The sequence below is a fragment of the Ipomoea nil genome, unplaced genomic scaffold (genome assembly GCF_001879475.1).
Source record: "Ipomoea nil cultivar Tokyo-kokei standard unplaced genomic scaffold, Asagao_1.1 scaffold1034, whole genome shotgun sequence".
Taxonomy (NCBI): Eukaryota; Viridiplantae; Streptophyta; class Magnoliopsida; order Solanales; family Convolvulaceae; genus Ipomoea; species Ipomoea nil.
In genome coordinates this window covers 2,050,580-2,065,194 of record NW_017617462.1, presented here as the reverse complement: position 1 = coordinate 2,065,194, position 14,615 = coordinate 2,050,580, and positions in this window count along the sequence as shown.

Genomic DNA, 14,615 nt, shown 5'->3' with positions numbered 1-14,615 from the left:
TTTGTCATTTATTTATAATTATAAAAGATATTAATTATTTTGTATTATTATAATATTATTAAATGTAATTGGTATATTATCATTATTCTTATACATCTACTTATATATATATATATATATATATATATATATATATATATATATATATACACTAATAAGAGCCCAAGAGAGTTAGGCCTATAATGGGTAGAAAAAATGGCGGTCAATTTTTTTAATCAAATAAATGGCTCAGATTGATCAGATTTTAATTTTTTCTTGAGATTTCCTAATTTATCCTTAATGAATAGGATTATCCGTTAACTTTTTCATTAAACATTATCTTTTTCGTTAATTTCTGTTAGTTCACCGTTAACTTACTCATTGATTTCAATAAGAAAGGTATTAGGTTCAAACCACAACCCAATTAAAGTTAGCATAATTAGTACTCTATTTTACTCATATTAAATTAAATAATAATTTAGTAGCTACAACAAAAAATAATACATATGCATTTCTTTATTTTAGAATTATGTGTCTACAATGCCTTTATTCAAAAAAAAAATTATTCATTATCATTAAATTAAATAAGAGAAATAATTTCATTAGTTATATTGTCACCAATAGACTACACCTATTCACTCGTATGTTGGGTTAGTCATCGACTAGTGCAGAACGATGATGTCTTTATTTAATTTTGTTTCGTTAAGCTATGTGCCTAGACAGATTATTTTACATGCTCATACTTTAGCTTCATTAGCTTTTACTCAGGAACATTCTATGTATTGGGATTCTATACCACCTGATGCTATTAGTCTTTCATCAATTAATACAATCGACATATTGGTTTTTCAAAAAAAAAAAAAAAAGAGAAATAATTTCATTAGTTATATTGTCTTTATTTTTCTCCAATATAAAAATTCTTTACATTCAAAATTCAAATTCATCAATTGATTATATTCACTACATTGTCCCTACAATGTCTTTATTAAAAAAAATATTCATTATCAATAAATTAATTAAGAGAAATAATTTCATTAGTTATATTGTCTTTATTTTTCTCCAATGTAAAAATTTTTTACATTCAAATTAATCAATTGATTATATTCACTACATTGTCTATTATCTTTTTTGTGCACTATTTTTTAATTAAATATCAAAGTTATAAAACAAAATAATTCTATATTTTTTATTTACCAAGTATTTTATTAATACCATGAAAAAATTTTAAAATTTAAATTAATAAAGCCAATTATATTAACTACTTGAGAGATTTGTTGACAAAAAGAGTGTTCAAATTGTTGGAAAAATAGCTAAAAATGGCATGTTAAGTGGCTATTTTGTGATACAATTATCAGTGGGGTCCACTTCCGATTTGGGTCGGGTTAAAGTGGATTCGGATTCTTCGTAGTGAGACGAAGAGATCGATATATTGTACGCTCAAAACGGATAATGGGTGAATGAGATATTGATTCTCAAAGTCGACCCATTTGAGTTGGAAAATGAAGGGAAAAAGTGTGCTTTTGTCCCACATTGCTTTGGAATGAAGATTTTCCCCCCTTATATACAAGAGCTCTTTTGAAGCTTGTAGAATTGTATAGCATAGAGGCTCTCTCGCGCGCGCGCGCGGGGGGGGGGGGGGTGCAAATCAAATTTCAACTAGCAGAGATTGAAAAAGGCTTGATTCAAGCCCGAGCTCGTGTGCGGGCGCCGGCACGAATGTCGTCCGGAAATTGGCTGGCCTTGCGGGCTAAGTTATGCCAAACTTTGGTATCATTTTCCATTTTCCAACTGGTATAGCCACACCGAGAGCACTCTCGTGCTACAAGAGAGCACGAGAGGAATAAAGGCTATTGGCTCCTTCAACCCTATATAAGAGAGGGTAGAGGCAGTAGAGTTTTACACACTGTGAGAACAGCAAGAACACTGCACGAAACATTGTTTTTCCAGCCTCAAAATTCTGCTTCTACTCCTCTTCTTAGCCATACTGTGTTCATAACCACGTCTTGCTCGCCGGATTCTTTGTTTGAATACTCAAACACTAAATCATAGCAAGTTTTATCCTGGGAAGCCTAGGCCACAACGCTCTTAGCATCTTTTGGGAGGTGGCAAATAAGGTTTTAAGGAAAGAGTGCTCACTCGACTCTTGCAAAAACCCAACACCAAACACTAGCCAAATTTCTTCATCTTTTCTTCCCTTCTTTCCAGAAAATAATAATCTTATTTTTTGATTATTATTTGTGTTTTCTACCAACGGTGCCAACAGTCTTAAAACCTTATTACATTTGTTTTCCCGTTGGTGGTCTTCTCCGAATTTCCTTGAAGTAAATGGAGCATCCCGTACTGCCAATCGATGGGGAGGATAATGTTGTTGCGGACAACAATGGAAGAAACGGCAATAACGTTGTTGCGGATAACAGTGGAGGAAATGGCAACAATGTTGCTAATTCCCTAGCTACACCAGTGAACGTTGGTTCACAAGATGGTGGGAGCACCGAGGGATATATTCCCATGTCTCGGGTACCTTCGGTACCAAGTGGTTCGGCTGAAAAGCCGGAGAAGTTCACCGGTGTTGGTTCGAACTTCAAGAGGTGGCAACAGAAAATGTTGTTCTACCTAGCAACTCTCGGCCTGGCAAGGTTCTTGTCCGAGAGTGTTCCCGAGTTGAAGGAACAAGATGCACAATCCGTGATGGCAGTTGGCTATTGGAAGGATTCGGACTTCCTTTGCCGAAACTACATCCTGAATGGATTGTGTGACACGCTATATGATGTATATCGAAAGATAAGCACATCAAAAGCGTTGTGGGAAGCTTTGGATCATAAATACCGAAGTGAGGATGCCGGCTCAAAGAAATTTGTGGTTGGCCGATTCCTCGACTTCAAAATGGTTGATTCAAAAACCGTGCTAAGTCAGGTAGAAGATTTGCAACTAATCTTCGATGAGATCCGTGACGAGGGCATGGTGCTAAGTGAAGCCTTCCAAGTGGGATCTGTGATCCATTTGTTGCCTCCAGGGTGGAAGGACTTCAAGAACTACCTTAAGCATAAGCGAAAGGAGATGAATCTGGAGGACCTGATCCAGCGACTCAGGATTGAGGAAGGGAACAGGACGAATGATAGGAAGGCTCCTATCGTTGTTGGCGCTAAGGCCAACGTTGTGGAGCACGGTAAGAGCTCCAAGAGGAACAAGAAGGACAAGCGAAAGCTAGGTCCGAAAGGTGGCGTTACCAAGAACAAGTTTCCTGGTGAATGCTACAATTGTGGCAAGCATGGCCACAGAGCATCTGAATGCAAGGTTCCAAGGAAAAAGAACAAGAGTTCTGAAGCCAATGTTGTTGGAGATAGCAGTCAGAAGGAGGTCGAGATTAGCATTTCGGCTATGGTGACCGAAGTGAATCTCGTGGGCTCAAACCCTCGTGAGTGGTTCATTGATACCGGTGCAACCAGGCACTTGTGTTGCAACCGAGAGATGTTCAACACCTTTGAGACCGTTGATGGTGAAAAGGTGTGGATGGGAAACTCTGCTCAGTCTGCTGTGGAAGGCATGGGCAAGGTGGTTCTGAACATGACTTCCGGGAAGGAACTAACGTTGAACAACGTGCTGTATGTTCCTGAGCTGAGGAAGAATCTTGTGTCTGGCTCTCTGTTGAACAAGCATGGCTTTCGCATGGTGTTCGAGTCAGACAAAGTAGTTTTGTCCAAGTTAGGGATTTTTGTTGGTAAAGGATATGTAACTGATGGGCTCTTTAAGCTCAATGTAATTCCTGTTATCAATAAAAGCAAAGTTAATTCTGTTTACTTGCTTGAGTCTTCCAGTTTGTGGCATGGTAGACTAGGTCATGTTAATTTTAATTCTATACGTAGATTAATTAGCATGGACCATATTCCTAACTTTCAAATTGACACAAATAACAAGTGTGAAATTTGTGTTGAGGCAAAACTAACGAAAGTACCTTTCAAGTCGGTTGAAAGGGAAACTGAACCACTAGAATTAATCCATAGTGATTTGTGCGATTTTAGATCGATACAAACGAGAGGTGGTAATAAGTATTTTATCACATTTATCGACGATAGCACACGATACTGCTATGTGTATTTGCTTAAGAGCAAAGACGAAGCCGTTGATAAATTCGTTCTTTATAAGAATGAAGTGGAAAACCAACTTAATCGGAGAATTAAGAAGGTTAGAAGCGATCGAGGTGGTGAGTACGAAGCACCTATTGGTGACTTCTGTGCGAGTGTAGGGATAATACACGAGCGTACTGCACCTTACTCACCTCAATCGAACGGTGTTGCCGAACGAAAGAATCGTACATTGAAAGATATGATGAATGCGATGCTTATAAGTTCGGGTCTACCTCAAGATGCTTGGGGTGAGGCGATTTTGACATGTAACTACCTTTTGAATAAGGTACCCCGAAAGAAGCTCGATAAGACTCCTTATGAGCTGTGGAACGGTAGGAAACCTTCCTACCAGTACCTGAAAGTGTGGGGGTGTCTTTCCAATGTTTTGGTGCCAACACCTAAGAAAGTAAAGATAGGTCCTAAGACGGTGGACTGTATCTTTATTGGCTATGCACATAATAGTAGTGCTTATCGGTTCTTAGTACACGAGTCCCATAATGCGGATGTACACGAGAACACGATAATATAATCAAGGAATGCATGGTTCTTTGAAAATATATATCCTTGTAGGTCCAACGAGGGACCAAGTACGTCAAAACGAACGTTTGACGAAACTATGGATAATGATAGTGGGGAATCCGAGAGAGAACCCGAGCTCGAGCCGAGACGCAGTAAGCGGGCGAGAGTTGGAAAATCATTCGGTCCTGATTTTCTAACTTACTTGTTAGAGTACGATTCGGGTACTCTAACTTGTTTATTAGAAAGTGAACCCGATTTTCTATCTTGTTTGATAGAAAACGAGCCTCGAACGTATGTAGAAGCCGTGACTTCTACGGAAGGACCAATGTGGAAAGAGGCTATAAAAAGTGAAGTGGATTCTATCCTACAGAATCACACTTGGGAACTCGTTGATCTTCCTCCGGGTAGTAAACCCTTAGGATCCAAGTGGGTCTTTAAAAGGAAGATGAAACCGGACGGTTCCATCGAGAAGTATAAGGCTAGGCTTGTAATCAAGGGTTACAGGCAACGCGAGGGCCTCGATTACTTCGACACGTATTCTCCCGTAACGAGAATAAACTCCATAAGGATGATACTTGCCATAGCCGCGCTGCGGAACTTGGAAGTTCATCAAATGGATGTGAAAATCGCTTTCCTAAATGGCGAATTAGATGAGGAAATCTATATGGAACAACCCGAAGGGTTCGTGGTTCCGGGCCAAGAAAGGAAAGTGTGTAAGTTGGTTAAATCGCTATATGGTTTAAAACAAGCGCCCAAGCAGTGGCACGAGAATTTTGACCATGCGATGTTAACTAACGGGTTCAAAATAAACGAAAGTGACAAATGTGTCTACGTTAAGGAAACGATAGACGGCTACGTCATCCTTTGTTTATATGTCGATGATATTCTCATCGTTGGTAGTAATGATGGATGATCAAGTCTACCAAAAACATGTTAAATGCGAGATTTGACATGAAGGATATGGGTTTGGCTGATTTAATCCTCGGGATTAGAATCGTTAGAAGACCTGATGGTCTCGTGTTGAGCCAATCACATTATATTGACAAAATCCTTGAGAAATTTAACAAGGATGATAGTCAAGTGGCTAGGACACCATTTGATACAAATATTCATCTAACCAAGAACCACGGAGAAGGTATCTCACAAATGGAATATGCTCGGGTTATTGGTAGTTTGATGTATCTTATGAGCTGTACTAGGCCGGATATTGCCTATGAGGTTAGTAAACTCAGTAGATATACGAGTAACCCCGGTGCTATGCACTGGAAGGCAATAGTAAAGGTTATGAGATACTTGAGATATACTCGTGATCTTGGACTGCACTACGGGAGATATCCCGCTGTACTTGAAGGGTATAGCGACGCGAATTGGATATCTGATATTAAGGACTCTAAGTCCACGAGTGGCTACGTGTTTACACTAGCCGGTGCAGCCGTTGCATGGAAATCCTCTAAGCAAACTGTGATAGCTAGATCCACGATGGAATCTGAGCTAATAACCTTGGACAAAGGTTGTGAAGAGGCTGAATGGCTACGCCATTTTATAGAGGATATTCCTAATTGGGAAAGACCGGTACCTCCAATATGTGTGCATTGCGATAGTCAAGCCACAATTGGGAGAGTACAGAGTCATATGTATAATGGTAAGTCTAGACACGTGCGTCGTAGACATAATACCATTAGACAACTGCTCACAACTGGTGTTGTCTCGATTGACTACGTAAAGTCAAAAGACAATATAGCGGATCCGCTAACCAAAGGGTTAGGAAGAGAAGTTGTGGAGAAGTTGACACGAGGAATGGGTCTAATGCCCTTGGACTAAAAAGTTCTATAGTGGATACCCAACCTAGCTGGCACCTAGGTTCAATGGGACAACTAAATTATGGAACGGAGCGCGTCACTGTGGGGGTCTCGGACTCCCTACCACTCCTCGTTAAAACAGTGACTCCCGCAAGAGGCTAGCATGTTAATGCTTTAATGATTCTTGAGTATGCGGGATACTCGAGAAAGAATCACCTATGTTAGAGAGAAGTGAGGGTCGCTTCAAAGGAGAATTGTTGGGCACAATTCTTTAGAAACTCTCGCAGAACCAGGAACGGTGACCCACGACCAAAACGGGCACACTCATGAGAGCAAGAGCATGGTTGGGAGATTCCTGTGTGAGATATGTCATCGTCTACACAAACGGCAGTCGGTTCAAAGACATCGCGTTCTACCGTACAGCCAGTAGAGTAAACATGTCTTTACGAGGGAAGGTTCAAAGGGTATAGTGACTCCGTACCTATCCTATGCAGGGATCGACCGTTTGAACACAGTTGTTTCCGATTTCAAAATACCCCGAAAATCAATTTTTCATTCATGTGGGGGATTGTTGAAAAAATAGCTAAAAATGGCATAAAATGGCATGTTAAGTGGCTATTTTGTGGTACAATTATCAGTGGGGTCCACTTCCAATTTGGGTCGGGTTAAAGTGGATTCGGATTCTTCGTAGTGAGACGAAGAGATCGATATATTGTACGCTCAAAACGGATAATGGGTGAATGAGATATTGATTCTCAAAGTAGACCCATTTGAGTTGGAAAATGAAGGGAAAAAGTGTGCTTTTGTCCCACATTGCTTTGGAATGAAGATTTTCCCCCCTTATATACAAGAGCTCTTTTGAAGCTTGTAGAATTGTATAGCATAGAGGCTCTCTCGCGCAGGGGGGGGGGGGGGGGTGGGTGCAAATCAAATTCCAACTAGCAGAGATTGAAAAAGGCTTGATTCAAGCCCGAGCTCGTGTGCGCCGGCACCTGGGGGCACGAATGTCGTCCGGAAATTGACTGGCCTTGCGGGCTAAGGTATGCCAAACTTCAGTATCATTTTCCAACTGGTATAGCCACACCACACCGAGAGCACACCTACTCTCGTGCTACAACAGAGCACGAGAGGTTGTGGTGCACCGAGAGCACAACTCTCGTGCAACAGAGTCCACGAAAGGTGCAAGGGCCGAAACTGGATGAGGTCGAAAGTTGAGACCGAACCCTGTACGCTAACGGTCTGGAACCCGAAAGTTCTGACTGTTGAGGGGATTGAATTCATCTGTTACGGAATTAATTGTCTATTAATTCCAATTTTGAATTCTGAATTCAATTCCCAGGTAGTGGCCTGCTGTTATAGCTGTTGGAAGGCAGCTTTAATGTCATTTTTAATTGCCATAATAAAGGCTATTGGCTCCTTCAACCCTATATAAGAGAGGGTAGAGGCAGTAGAGTTTTACACACTGTGAGAACAGCAAGAACACTGCACGAAACATTGTTTTTCCAGCCTCAAAATTCTGCTTCTACTCCTCTTCTTAGCCATACTGTGTTCATAACCACGTCTTGCTCGCCGGATTCTTTGTTTGAATGCTCAAACACTGAATCATAGCAAGTTTTATCCTGGGAAGCCTAGGCCACAACGCTCCTAGCATCTTTTGGGAGGTGGCAAATAAGGTTTTAAGGAAAGAGTGCTCACTCGACTCTTGCAAAAACCCAACACCAAACACTAGCCAAATTTCTTCATCTTTTCTTCCCTTCTTTCCAGAAAATAATAATCTTATTTTTTGATTATTATTTGTGTTTTCTACCAACGGTGCCAACACAAATCACACAACAAATTGAAGTGAGAAACTACCTCGCAATGTCCTTGTTTGACAATCAGCAGTTAGTGGTTAGCGTTAGCGGATTTGACCATCGAATTATATCAACGCTTGGTAAAAAGATATTTGAAAAAATTAGCTGTTTAAATTAACATTTAAAATGACCTAAGGGTATACATATAATAATAATAATAATAATAATAATAATAATAATAATAATAATAATAATAATAATAATAATAATAATAATAATAATTGTTTTAATAATAATTATTTTTTAAAATATAGATGTGTTTTGGGAAAATTATTCTCAAAAAAGTTAAGTGAAAATATTGTAAATTGCAATGTTTGTATTTTTAGTGGTTTGGAACAAATTGTTACTTCAAACTGTTGAATAACCAACACACTTTCTTTAGCATTTTGATCTTTGGGTTACATTATAATTAAAATTTTTAAATTTTTACTGCATCTAAATTCCTTAAATTAGGAATTTCTTTATCTATAATAATTTATTTAACAATAATCACTACAAGAAAAATGCACATAGACAACGGTTATTAACCGTTGTCGTAGGGGTATAATTTCTGTTGTTGAAGCCGGTGTTGTTGTAAGTCCCGCGCATAGACAACGGTTTTTTAACCGTTGTCTTTTCTAGAAACGACAACGGTTTTTTAACCGTTGTCTATTAAGTGTTGTTGAAGCCGGTGTTGTTGTTTCATTCTGAACTAAATGATTGAACTAAATGAACACTGAGCAAAACACCTAAAGGACTGGTACCGTTGATTCATTCTTTGATCTTGTATATATGTGCATTCATTAAATATATTAGAACCCTTTGCAACAAAAATATTTGGTTACTATTTAAAAAAGTTTAGTAACAATTATAATGAATCTCATATATTATTTTGTATTCATATACTATGAATTACATATTTAAATAAACAAATTAGACATTAAATTACTTATGTTGAACTTCTCATATATAATCTTGCATTTATATACTTTCAAATATTTATTTAATTATAAATATTGGATAGAAAAAATGATCGTCAAATTATTAAATCAAATGAATAGTGCAGATAGTTCAAATTTTAATTTTTCCTTGAGATTTCTTAATTTATCCTAAATTATATGATTATCTGATCCATTAATTTTTCCATTAAGTACCGTTAATTCACCGTTAGTCTAATTCTAATATTAAAGTCTAATATAGAATTATAACTACAACATTAATCTAATTCTAATATTAAAGTCTTACTATTAGTATATATTTAATATTTTATACTTTAATTTTTATTTGCTCTCCCTTATGTCCCGTATTTGGTTTCAATCATACCCATACAATTATTTTATTGACAATTATAATCAATCTTGACTATATTATCTTGCATTTCTAAACTTAGAATTACCAATTTAAATACGCAAATTCAACATTCAATTATCTATGCATGAACAATTTTAATATAATCTTGTCTTGATATACTTTAAAATAATTATTTAAAAAAAAAACATTGGACATTATCTCAATCGCGCAATGGGCGTAAAAAACTAGTATTCTTATAAGTTTCTTTTTTCTTTTTTTTTTTTCAATTGCTAGATAACTAATTTTATCAATACAAAGCCCTTGTCCTTATAGGAATTCTACTTCTAAATCTTATCATAAACTTGCCAAAAATCTAAATTCTCTTCCAAAATAATTTTGCATCAATTATACTATGGATTATAGTATACATTACAATGTGGATTACTAATAAATGTTCATTTTTAGTATACTGAAAGTTCATTTTTATATAGTATATCAAAAAATGAATCATTAATACATTAAAAATAAACTTTTAGAGAAAATTTCAATTTTTGTCCACTGACTATTGGGGTTGTGTTAATTGCAACACTTGACTTTCAAAAATGTTTATTTAGTACCTTGACTATGCAATTTCTATTAATTTTGGTCACGCCGGCAAAATTGCCGGCCAAATCTCACCGGAAAAATTTAATAGGTCAATTTATGAGGGTATTTTAGTAATTTTACTCCTATTTTTTCTTCTCCTATGAGTTTCTCCATTTCCGGCGATGTTCTTCAGCAACTCGACGGTTTCCACGATCTTCAAAACAGTCTTGCCAATGAAGGAGTAAGTTCAGGCCTCAATGCAACTCGACGGTTTCCACGATCTTCAAAACAGTAAAGCTTTCAAGGAAAGAAGACAGATTAACAACAGAAACCAGAATCAATACCTTCGTTACTAAGTTTGACAAAAGTCCACTATTTTTGTTAATTACACAAATCTAAATTCAAGTTTATAATTTCCTCCTTTCATTATTTCTTGATCTGATCTTTAATTCTGCCTGTTCTATATCCATTACCCACTGAACACTTGAATTAGAGTAAAACTTCAAGCATTTAATACCAGAAATGTGTAAAACAAAGCATCAAAGCAAGGAAGAAAGTGCAAACCGCTGAAGAACATCGCCGGAAATGGAGAAGAACGTCGCCGGAAATGGAGAAGCTCATCGGAGAAGAAAAAAGAGGAGTAAAATTATTAAAATACCCTCATAAATTGACCTATTAAATTTTTCCGATGAGATTTGGCCGGCAATTTGGCCGGCGTGATCAAAATTGATAGAAATTGCATAGTCAAGGTACTAAATAAACATTTTTGAAAGTCAAGTGTTGCAATTAACACAACCCCAATAGTCAGTGGATCAAAATTGAAATTTTCTCTAAATTTTTAATATATTAAAAAATAAAAATGAACATTACATCAAAAGTCCACTATATAATGATTGCATATACACTCATATAGTCATATACGCAGATTTTTGGGTCCAATATAATTGCTACTTCATCAATCATCATTTATGGATCATGTTAGTTTATTTGCAAGACAATTAGACTTCTATGCTAGCTTGTTTCTGCGAATTTTAGTTGGTAAACACTTTATTACTCTTCTTCTCTTCAATTCGAAGGTCGAATTGTTGTTAACTTTTAATTATTGATTGGTGAGTCTCTTGTGAGATTGTCTCATAGATATTTTTGTAAAACAAATTGAGCTTAGATATAAATGTAATACATATGATGGAAAATATAATACTAATAAAAAATTAAATCGATTGTTACTTATGAGGAAAAATGTGATATTTTTTTTTTATAAAAAATGTAGTAATGTTATCTGTTTGACAGAGCTTATTTAAAAACTTATAGCTTATTTTAAACTATTAATAAGCTATAAACTCTGTTTCGTAACGTTCTCAAAATAAGCTCGTAGTTTAAAATAAGAGGTTATTTTGAAACGCTACCTTAGGTAGCTTTCAAAATAAGCTAGTAGCTTCCTAACTTTTTTTCCATCGTTGTCCTTATTATTTTAAAGAAATGACATCATTTACCCTTCCTAATTAAAATCATTTTCTCTCCTCCACTACTAGAAATTATGGAATTTCCGACCACTTGAAAGTGATTTTAAATCAAAGTGGAAAGTCTTGTTCCGACCATTTTTGGTATCCGGAAAAACCTTTGTTGCTATTTCCGACCACTTTTTGGTATCAACTTGATTTAAGATCACTTTCAGGTGATCGGAAATTTCATAATTTCCAGTAGTGCTCCTTTATCTGCAACTTTCACCGCAATTATTATTATTATTAGATAAAGGAGATTCGTAACAATATTGCTACTTCATTATGAGATGCTAGATCATGATTATACTAATAATTTTATTTCAAAATATTAATTTTTTTAAAGACAAAATGTTAAAGTTTAATATGTAAACAAACTCATTTAAATTTTATAAAGATGTCCTTTTTTGTCTTTTTACATTTATCAGCTTATCAAAAAGCTAATTTTACCAAATACTTTCAAGCTTAACAACTCTTCAATTTTCAGCTCTTAGCTTATAGCTTTTCAGCCTTCAGCTCCTTTTAAACTTTCAACTACCTTTTCAGCTAAGTTTGCCAAACATAGGCTGAATCAAAATGTGATATTTAGATGTTGAATAGTTACTTATGAGAAAAATTGTAATACTAATCAGAGATAAATTAATTGATTAACATAAGAAAAACATAATACTTATGAGAAAATGTGTAACACTAGTACACTACTATACTAGCCATGGATAAATGGATTATTAATTATAATGAAAAGTGTAATACTTATTAAGAAAAATGTAATACTTTTAAATCAAAGTGTAATATTTAGATATTGAAGAGTTACTTATGAGGGAATTGAAACTATAATACTTATGATGATAAATGTAATACTTATGGAAGACCAAACAAGTTTCACAGATAGGCCAGGATCCATGAGTCGGTCGCATAAGAGTTTTTTCGATTGGTTTCATATAAGACCACCTCGCGGTCTCAATCCCTGAGAGGGTGAGACGGGTTGAATCTAATATTAATAATGGATCATACCAAAATTCTAGATATAATTAATACTTTGAAGTTCAAACCTTATCTATAATACTTTACTAGTATTGTCTCGTGCGATGCACGACTAAATATTAAAAATTTGTTTGTAATGTTATAATGAATAAATAATAATTAAAATTATTTGAAGTTGTTTATGATACAGCTAATTGAAGTACAATAAATAAATACATGAATTACAATTTGTTAGAGAAGTTAGGTTGTGGTTGAGAGAATCACTCTCAACCTTGGGGTTTGAATTTTGAATCTAATGGCTTTAGTCTTTCCTTAGCTTGTATACATAGATCTTTCATCTTCTGTACTTACACACTGAAATAGAGAGAATATACATTCGCACATTCCTTTAATCACATGGTATCAGAGCAGTGAGGGGTGGGTTGCGACCGGAGGACGACGGCGACTCTTCGCCGTGAAACCGCGACGCCACCGGAGCTGCCACGCGCTGCCACGCGCCACCGTCACAGTTGACCGCCGATCCACGCGCCGGCGCGTGGGGAGTTTTCCGGTGGCTTTTTCCGACGCCGATTACACCGGCGTGGTCGCAGTGAGGAGCCCAGTCCAGCTGTGCAGTGCGTGAGATGTGTTGTTGAAGGGTGGTTGGAGTGTTCTTCAGGCTTGTGTCAGAGTACGGACGGTTGGCTTTCCCAGGTTCTTTTGTTTAAGTTTTTTTTTCTTTATGGCGGATGCAAGAAATATTACATGTAATATTATATCGACCCCGACCAAATTAGTGGATGTGGTGCTTGCACCAGATGGGTCTAATTTTGGAGAATGGAGATTTTTGGTTGAAATTAATTTGGGGGGTATGGGTAAGGATAAACATTTGACTGGGACGTGTCCAACAGAGCAAACTGAGGCTCAAGAATGGAACAGGGATGATAAAGCTTTATTATCACGCATAATAAATTGTATTGATAGGAAAATCATTCTGTCTATGCAACACTGTAAGACTGTCAAGGACGTTTGGGACTTGGTAAATAAGTGGAACAAACAACCTGAGGAGATTGTATCAATTGTCTCAGGATGTCCATCGTCCCTCCCAAAATGGACGAGACATCCGAGATTATTTTTATGATTTCAAGAGTGCGAGTGAGGCGTTGTGTACTGCTATGCCAGTCACGGATTTGGACACAGTAAAACAGCAACGTGAACAGTTGCATGTGTTTAGCTGGATTTCAGGGTTAGATAAAGAATATGATGTTGTGAAGTCTCAGTTGCTAGGGCATAAAGAATTAGAATCAATAGACCAAGTTTTTACTATGGTCCAGAATGCCTCAAGTACAGGTAGCGGGGTATCGGAGAAGCATGTTTTTGTAGCGCAAGGGGATAATGGAGGTGTAGGTTCTGGTAATCGCGGGGGTCGATTCCCAGGACGTGGTGGTTTTGGTAGAGGACGAGGTCAAGGTCCAAGGGTTTGTTATAATTGTGGAGAGCCCGGTCATCTACGTAACCAATGTCCAAAACCTCTCCGACCACAAAGCTTTGCCAATTCTGTCTCCAAACCAGAGGGTAATGTGGTTGTAATGACAGATGAAGAGTTGGCTATGTTCAAACAGTTAAAAGTGTCTACCTCACAACCTATAAACAGTCAGGAAACGTTACTGTCTTCCTCAGCCACGTTCGTCCAAACAGGTAATCCTACTGCTTGTGTCTCATCCTCATCCTGACAGTGGGTTATTGATTCTGGAGCCAGTGATCATATGTCAGGTAATCTAAATGTCTTTTCTGAATATTCTTCCTTTCCGCCTGGTACTACAGTTACTCTAGCGGATGGTTCATCCGCTTCAGTTTCGGGTAGAGGTAGTACCAGTGTAACCATGTCGTTACCTCTCTCTCGTGTGTTATACCTTCCGAAATTTCCGTTCAATTTACTGTCGATAAGTCAAATCACTCGAAGTTTAAACTGTTGTGTTGTGTTCTTTCCTGGTTATTGTTTGTTTCAGGATCTTTTGACGAAGG